Source organism: Vigna umbellata, chromosome 1 (assembly GCF_029865625.1).
Source record: "Vigna umbellata cultivar VRB3 chromosome 1, Vumbellata_1.0, whole genome shotgun sequence".
In the NCBI taxonomy this organism is placed as follows: domain Eukaryota; kingdom Viridiplantae; phylum Streptophyta; class Magnoliopsida; order Fabales; family Fabaceae; genus Vigna; species Vigna umbellata.
Window position 1 is genome coordinate 34206414 of NC_142165.1, and position 9068 is coordinate 34215481.

The window sequence follows — 9068 nt, forward strand, 5'->3', positions numbered from 1 at the left end:
TGTTTCCAATTAATTTTCCTTGATTCTAAAGCTTGGTACAACATTTTTTAGTGTTGTTGAATGTTGCTAAAGGTGTAGCAAACCATAATAAGCAATGAAATGAAATATGCATAGCTTGGTTGCTCAAAATCCTTAGCATCTCACTGTTTTAGTTTTCATTTCTAGCTTTCACCGTGCTAAAATTCTTTGTTTGGTCTAATTCCAGTTTGGTCATGGTAAGCTTTCCAATTCTAGCTTAGATCAGTGCATTCATACTTCTTTGAGTCAATTTTAATTTTGCTTAAGCATTTTGATTCTTGGAAACCTGATTTTAGTGGTGTGATGGATTTTCTCTTTACTACATAATTGGCCATAACAAGGTGTGATTTCGGTTTATGTTGTTTCTGTGCTGTTGCAAAGCTTGAACAAGTTTCACATGATGTTTGAAATTTGCTAGCACAGTTCATTTAATCATATCTTGGCCTATGTGCAATCCAGTTTAGAAGCCCTGATGGGAGGGTCGCACCTCCCACAAAAGTTGTGCATAAAAGAATGCAGTATAGACTAGGAAGTGACTCCTAGGTCGTCTCTCAAGGACCAATTTGGGTTCAAGTCTTAGGTCAAACACGTAGTGGGGGGGGTTTTGTGATTTTGTTTTGTTGCGGAAAAACTTAAAGCTAAAATTAAAATTAAACACAACCGAATACAATTGAAAACATTAAATTAAATAAAGAGAGTAAACTGAATGGTCCTAAAGGAAGGTGTGTGAACTAATTTAAATGCACTAGAAAAATCTGAAAACTCATCTAACACTATTGAATTCAACGCATCAACAGAAGCACAATTTAGCGAAAGTAAAATAGTTGGAATGAAAACACGATTCATGAGCACATGTAGCGAGACTAAACTTTAATTGGAAAAAGGGCGTTAACCACTTAGGATGCAGTAGACACTTCAGCAAATGCAATTAAGCTATTAAATGCAACTATTGAGGTAAAGAAATAAATTGCTGATTGAAGACATTCCCCAACGCATATCATTCACGCACATAACACTTAAAAGTAAATTCATGAACAGTAAAGATAAAAATGAAATCAGCCAACTCCTCCAAGTGAAATCATCAATCACTGTGCGCTTCTAAAAAGAAAATGAAATGTGCTTCTTTCATTCTAAAAATTGTAACAACGTTCAAAGCAAAGAAAAAAAATGAGTGTGGCGGCTTTTGTCAACCTCTCACGTCCAACACCACGATGTGCCAAGCTCCCAGCGTGACACCTCCTGCTTCCATCATTCTCCGCACTTCTCCAAAAAGATAAAAACTTCTCCTTCAAAATAAAACTAAATGCTTCCAGCAAAAATGGGAGAGTTCCCTCCGTAATCCTCCTAGTCTCCACGGCTCTCTAAGGTGGCTCTTTCCAAGATAACCAAATCATTCTCTCTCCCCCTAGGTGGCGGCTCCACCCTTCACCCCCCTCCCAACTGCAAACGTAAGTGGCGGCTCTCTCTTACATGAGTGTGCCCTGGACAAAAACCACATCCCCCCACTTGCTGCCCTACTCCTGGACCAATTTCCGTGTGCCCTTGTGCCAAGCTGGACCGTGGAGTGATTCTGGACCAGGGACGTTGCTTTGCTGGACGCTTCCAAGTGCACCTCCAAAAGTGCTTACAGCTGCCACTGCACCGTGATGCTTGGATGAAAGCTGGACTGCTGGATGCCACCTCCTGGACGCTCCTTCACGTTGCTGTGCACACCCCTGTTGGACCATGCCTTAACCTCCAAGCTGCTGGATGTGTGCAGCCAAGTGTGGGCCGGGTGTGCTTCAATTCAATTCATGCAGTGCTGGAAAAGAAATGAGATGTGGGCCGCCTGCTTCCTTGCTTCAGCTGGGCACACCCCCTCTTTTCTCGTGGACGCGTGCTGCTGAATGGAAGAAGGTACGGGCCGTGTCTTTGCTTGACACAATCAATTGTCCATGGGCCAATCTTCCAAAACAGTGAGCTTTGAAGAATAAAAGCTGCAACGTGTTCTGCATCACACCATTTACCATTGAAAATCCAAAACCTTTTCCTTTCCATGTGGATGTGGGCCATGCCAAAATGAATGAATAAAACCGTGAGCACTTGCAAAGTGGTCCCCTCCATCATTTTTTTATTCCAAAACATGTTGCCAAAATGAATGGCCGTGTGCTTTGCCTCTTGGTTCCGTGAGCCTCTTTTTCAAATGTCAAAACCAAAAGATTTTTGTGTAATGTAAAACAAATCTGCACTTCCTTCTTTTCCAGGTGGGCCGTGACACCACTTACTAAAATAAAATTCAGCACTTTGCTTTGCATGCCACCAACTCCATTTCCCTCTTCTTTCTTTACGTAGCTGACCCACAAAATAAAGAAAACCATGAGGTGGCCCCTTCTCCATTTTAATAAGCATTGTGCATTTTCCAAGATGAAAGCATCACGTGAACCTTTCCTTTCCAACCAAAATGATTAAAAAATCTTTTCTATGTGATGTGGCATGAACATTGAGCCATTTCCGTTAAGCATTTTAGTGCCGTGATGCACCCTTTTGTATGGCCGTGACCTCTTTCTCAGTGCTGGAATAAAAATTCCATGTAATAATTGTGCACCCAAACCAACTCTTGCATCTTTTAAATGAAATTCATTTCTCATTTCATCTGTAAATGTCCCTTATTGTATTTCCAAAATTTTCCCTGCACTTAATAATGAAAATAATAGGCTCAGATAATTCAAATTAGTTAAAATAAGAATTTCCGATCAAATTAAGCACAATTAGTAAAAACAGGAAAATACCGGACGTTTAATACATTAAACTAAGTGAAGTGAGGAAAATATTGGTTCATCAAAATAGACCAGACTTAGTCTTTTGCACTCCTGGGCAAAACTAAAACGAAAACGGGGGAACTACTCAAACATCAGGGAGATGACACAGACTCGAAAGACAGACAACAAAGACTCCAAAACAGAAACACAGTTGCACAGTTCTCAGAAAATCTGGACAGTAAAAGGTATAGGCAGAATCCTACACCGAGTCAACAAAAGCAGATACTCAAAGAATCATCCAAACAATTCCGTACAAGGAAAGCAGTCAATCAGTTCAAGAGATGAATCAACAGCAACAGAGCCTCACAGATGCACACAATCAGTGTTTCTCTCAAGTGTTTAAGGTAAATCAATGTCACTCAATGCACTCAAGAAAGCAAACAACAACAGACTTGGCAAGCCTCTAATATCAACACTCAAACACATATGCATGTTCAAATCAAAAGGTCTTTTCATGGTTGTAATGGGGCCAAGGACAAGGGAGGATATATTTGGATAAGAAGCTACAAACCATAAGGAACATAGGAGCAATGGGGAACAAGTGTAAACACATTCAAACACACCCACAACCTCTAATTCCATCCTCTTCTTGACTCCATTATTCACAATTATTCACATTTTTTTTTTCACTACTTTTCTGCTCTTCTTTTTTTTTTCATCCTGTCTCTTTTCTTTTCTCTCTTTTCAAAACAAAACTGTAAAAGACAAGATACACATATATTTACCAAAACACGATAAGAAGAGGACTCACTAGCCAATTCCTCTGAAACTCCCAAGGAGACCACACTTGTTACCAAAACACTTCCAAAGCTCCAAAATTCCCTAAGGTTAAGGTAATCATTGTTTTTCACTGAGGTCTAGTGTATGAGCTTCAAAACAAGGAAATGGTGGAAAGTATAGGCTCAAAATGGGTTATCAAAGAATTAAAACAAGGTAAGCTTATTTGGCTAGAGAGGCTCAAGAACAAAATTGCCTTTATCACTTCCAAACATGCATATCAATCAAGAGTTGTCACAAGAGTCAAGCCAAGGCATATGCGCAAGCAATCAAGAGACATATCACACACAAGAAAGAACATAAAGTGGCTCAAATTCTCACACAGGGCATTGTGTCACAATCAATTCAACTCTCAAACATTATGATCATCTTCCAAGCAAAGAAAAGCAAGGAATCCAACATCTCAGAGTATCAATGAAGTGAAGGAAAACTGACAACCTAACCACAATCCAGAATTCACGAAAAGCATGCAAAACTGTACACAAAACAAAACAAAAACTACCTAGAAAAGAAAAAAATTTAACACGGAAAACAAAAACTAACAAAGAAAAATCAGAATCTCCCCCAATAGACCACACTTAAACTACACAGTGTCCTCAATGTGTCATAAGCATAAGATCAGAAATCATAACAGTCAACAGATCATGGACAAGTGCAATAAAAGTAGGGAAAGGGGGAGAAGAGAAAAGGAAAACTCCCCTGATCATGGTGGCAATTGCCAATTTTGGACTTTCAGGGAGATGTCTTCCACCACAGGATCCAGCAAGGAAGTTTTGAGGAAGAATTGCTTCATCCTCCAGATTTGATCTAGCAGGGAGATATCATCCCCGGCAACGGCGCCATTTTGATGGGAGGGTCGCACCTCCCACAAAAGTTGTGCATAAAAGAATGCAGTATAGACTAGGAAGTGACTCCTAGGTCGTCTCTCAAGGACCAATTTGGGTTCAAGTCTTAGGTCAAACACGTAGTGGGGGGGGTTTTGTGATTTTGTTTTGTTGCGGAAAAACTTAAAGCTAAAATTAAAATTAAACACAACCGAATACAATTGAAAACATTAAATTAAATAAAGAGAGTAAACTGAATGGTCCTAAAGGAAGGTGTGTGAACTAATTTAAATGCACTAGAAAAATCTGAAAACTCATCTAACACTATTGAATTCAACGCATCAACAGAAGCACAATTTAGCGAAAGTAAAATAGTTGGAATGAAAACACGATTCATGAGCACATGTAGCGAGACTAAACTTTAATTGGAAAAAGGGCGTTAACCACTTAGGATGCAGTAGACACTTCAGCAAATGCAATTAAGCTATTAAATGCAACTATTGAGGTAAAGAAATAAATTGCTGATTGAAGACATTCCCCAACGCATATCATTCACGCACATAACACTTAAAAGTAAATTCATGAACAGTAAAGATAAAAATGAAATCAGCCAACTCCTCCAAGTGAAATCATCAATCACTGTGCGCTTCTAAAAAGAAAATGAAATGTGCTTCTTTCATTCTAAAAATTGTAACAACGTTCAAAGCAAAGAAAAAAAATGAGTGTGGCGGCTTTTGTCAACCTCTCACGTCCAACACCACGATGTGCCAAGCTCCCAGCGTGACACCTCCTGCTTCCATCATTCTCCGCACTTCTCCAAAAAGATAAAAACTTCTCCTTCAAAATAAAACTAAATGCTTCCAGCAAAAATGGGAGAGTTCCCTCCGTAATCCTCCTAGTCTCCACGGCTCTCTAAGGTGGCTCTTTCCAAGATAACCAAATCATTCTCTCTCCCCCTAGGTGGCGGCTCCACCCTTCACCCCCCTCCCAACTGCAAACGTAAGTGGCGGCTCTCTCTTACATGAGTGTGCCCTGGACAAAAACCACATCCCCCCACTTGCTGCCCTACTCCTGGACCAATTTCCGTGTGCCCTTGTGCCAAGCTGGACCGTGGAGTGATTCTGGACCAGGGACGTTGCTTTGCTGGACGCTTCCAAGTGCACCTCCAAAAGTGCTTACAGCTGCCACTGCACCGTGATGCTTGGATGAAAGCTGGACTGCTGGATGCCACCTCCTGGACGCTCCTTCACGTTGCTGTGCACACCCCTGTTGGACCATGCCTTAACCTCCAAGCTGCTGGATGTGTGCAGCCAAGTGTGGGCCGGGTGTGCTTCAATTCAATTCATGCAGTGCTGGAAAAGAAATGAGATGTGGGCCGCCTGCTTCCTTGCTTCAGCTGGGCACACCCCCTCTTTTCTCGTGGACGCGTGCTGCTGAATGGAAGAAGGTATGGGCCGTGTCTTTGCTTGACACAATCAATTGTCCATGGGCCAATCTTCCAAAACAGTGAGCTTTGAAGAATAAAAGCTGCAACGTGTTCTGCATCACACCATTTACCATTGAAAATCCAAAACCTTTTCCTTTCCATGTGGATGTGGGCCATGCCAAAATGAATGAATAAAACCGTGAGCACTTGCAAAGTGGTCCCCTCCATCATTTTTTTATTCCAAAACATGTTGCCAAAATGAATGGCCGTGTGCTTTGCCTCTTGGTTCCGTGAGCCTCTTTTTCAAATGCCAAAACCAAAAGATTTTTGTGTAATGTAAAACAAATCTGCACTTCCTTCTTTTCCAGGTGGGCCGTGACACCACTTACTAAAATAAAATTCAGCACTTTGCTTTGCATGCCACCAACTCCATTTCCCTCTTCTTTCTTTACGTAGCTGACCCACAAAATAAAGAAAACCATGAGGTGGCCCCTTCTCCATTTTAATAAGCATTGTGCATTTTCCAAGATGAAAGCATCACGTGAACCTTTCCTTTCCAACCAAAATGATTAAAAAATCTTTTCTATGTGATGTGGCATGAACATTGAGCCATTTCCGTTAAGCATTTTAGTGCCGTGATGCACCCTTTTGTATGGCCGTGACCTCTTTCTCAGTGCTGGAATAAAAATTCCATGTAATAATTGTGCACCCAAACCAACTCTTGCATCTTTTAAATGAAATTCATTTCTCATTTCATCTGTAAATGTCCCGAATTGTATTTCCAAAATTTTCCCTGCACTTAATAATGAAAATAATAGGCTCAGATAATTCAAATTAGTTAAAATAAGAATTTCCGATCAAATTAAGCACAATTAGTAAAAACAGGAAAATACCGGACGTTTAAGCATAATTCCCCGACTAATTCTAGTACATTAAACTAAGTGAAGTGAGGAAAATATTGGTTCATCAAGCCCTAAAACTCAAAAACTCAAAAATTGAAATTCATTGGGGCATTTTATCAAACACCTTTGCAAATTATCAAGCAGTTTGGGTTTGGATGGATTTTGATCTGTGAATTTGATTTTTCTTGCTTTCTTAATCTGTTCTAGAGCTTTTATTAAGTTCCTTTTGTGTGCTTGCTTTCATTACAACCTTGTTTCATTTGAATTCCTCATTTGTTTTGGCTTCCAAGTTTTTCAATTCAGAAACACCATATGCTGAAAACTGGTGCAGAATTTTAAAATTGTTTTGTTTATATCTAGTGAGTTTTGAAGCAGTTGTGCAATCTGTTTGAGGAATCCAGAGGCAGAAAGCTACACCTACTATGGTAGCCTTTTAGGAAGTGGTTAGGGGATTGAAATTGGAGCAAGAAGGAGGACTTTACAGCAGCAAATTTTCCTCTGTCCAGCAGTTGTAGCTTGTTGTTCCAACAACATTTCCAACCAGAAAAAGCTCAACTCACACACTGTTTTTGAGTAGCACATAGCAGCAGCCCAAGCTTGAATCATACACTTGTTTTAGGCATTATTTTGAGCTTGTTTGAACCTTCATATCACGGAACCTTTGTAGTTTAAATTTCTTTTTGATTTTTGGCTAAGTGACTTGGGAAAATGCCTTGAAGCAATTCCAAGATCACATTTGAACATTGTAATATTTTTGTTTCTTTAGTGTGGAAGTGTGTCAAGGGGCTCCAAGTGTCACTTGCACTTTCACTTAGGGTCGTTTAGCATTTACATTTTGCATCTTTATTGCTTTCTTTAAATTTCTTGTTTGATCTTTTTGTTTTAAGTCTCTGTGGTATATTGGATTGCATAGCATATAGCTAAACCTTCTTTTGGTTTTTAGGAGAATTTCATTACCATTTGAAAATATTTTGAAGGATTTCTACTTAGAAACTAAGGTAAAAGGTAACTCTAAGGAAACTCTGGCTAGGAAGAACTTGGTTTCTAAACTTGTCCAATTGTGACTCACCTCTTCTTTCTGGGAGCTACTTGGAAACATTTTTTTCCTCTAGAATCTCTTTAGAAATCCTTCACCAAAAACAAAGAAAGATTGTGAAAACCTTTTCACTCATTACTTGTGCAAGTTTTTGAAAACCTTGTGAAAATCATTTCTACAAACTTGACAAGGATGAGTCAATCTAGTGTCCAAGGAAGTGTGAGACCTAAAAGTGAGAGCTTACAACTAAGAGAGGAATTTGAACAAAAGTTCCAACAAAGGGACAAAGAGATTAGTGAGCTCAAGGATATGATTGGTCAAATTTTGATCAATCAAAACAAGGGTAAAAAGAAAGAAAGGTCTTCACATAGAAGAAGAGAATACCTTGGAGATACATCTGCTCCACCTAATGAACCTAAGCATTATAGTAGTCATCACTATGATGACCACTATCAAATACCTCTTAGGAGAAATCATAGAGTGAGAGAGCATCACCCAAGGGAAATCAAGATTGACCTTCCTCCCTTCCATGGAAAAGATGATGTGGAAGAATATTTGGAATGGGAGATGAAAGTTGAGCAATTGTTTGAGTACCACCAAATAGATTATGAGGGGAGAGTAACCATGGCCTCTTTGAGCTTCCAAGGCTATGCCTTATATTGGTGGATGACCTTGGTAAAAGACCTGAGAATGAGACACCTACCTTCCATTAGGTATTGGAATGAGTTTAGGTTCGCCTTAAGAAGAAGGCATGTGCTAGCTTACTATGATAGGGAATTAATGGACAAGCTGCATAAACTCCAACAAAGAAACATGAGTGTTGAGGAATATAGGCAAAAAATGGAATTACTCATGTTGAGAGCTGGTATAAGAGAAGAGCCAAGGATAACAATTGCTAGGTTCCAAAGTGGACTCAGCTATGACATAAGAGATAAGGTAGAACTTTTACCTTATAATGATCTCAATGAGTTACTCCAAATTTGTGTTAGAATAAAGCAACTATTGAAGAGGGAAACTTCCTCTAAAAGAGACTACTCTGATTCTTCCTACCCTAGGAAAGAGTCCAAGAGGGAGGGTGAACCCTCCAAATCACAAGAAGAGGGACCTAGGGAAAAGGAAAAAGAAAAATATCCCTCTAAAGGATCTTCTAAAAATGATAGGGTAAAAGAGACCAAGTGTTTTAGATGGGGTTACAAAGGGCACTATGCTTCTGAGTGTTTGATACGCTGTCGTTGAAGCTATCAAATTAATACTACTTTTCAAGGAAACTTCAGTATTGCAAGTAGT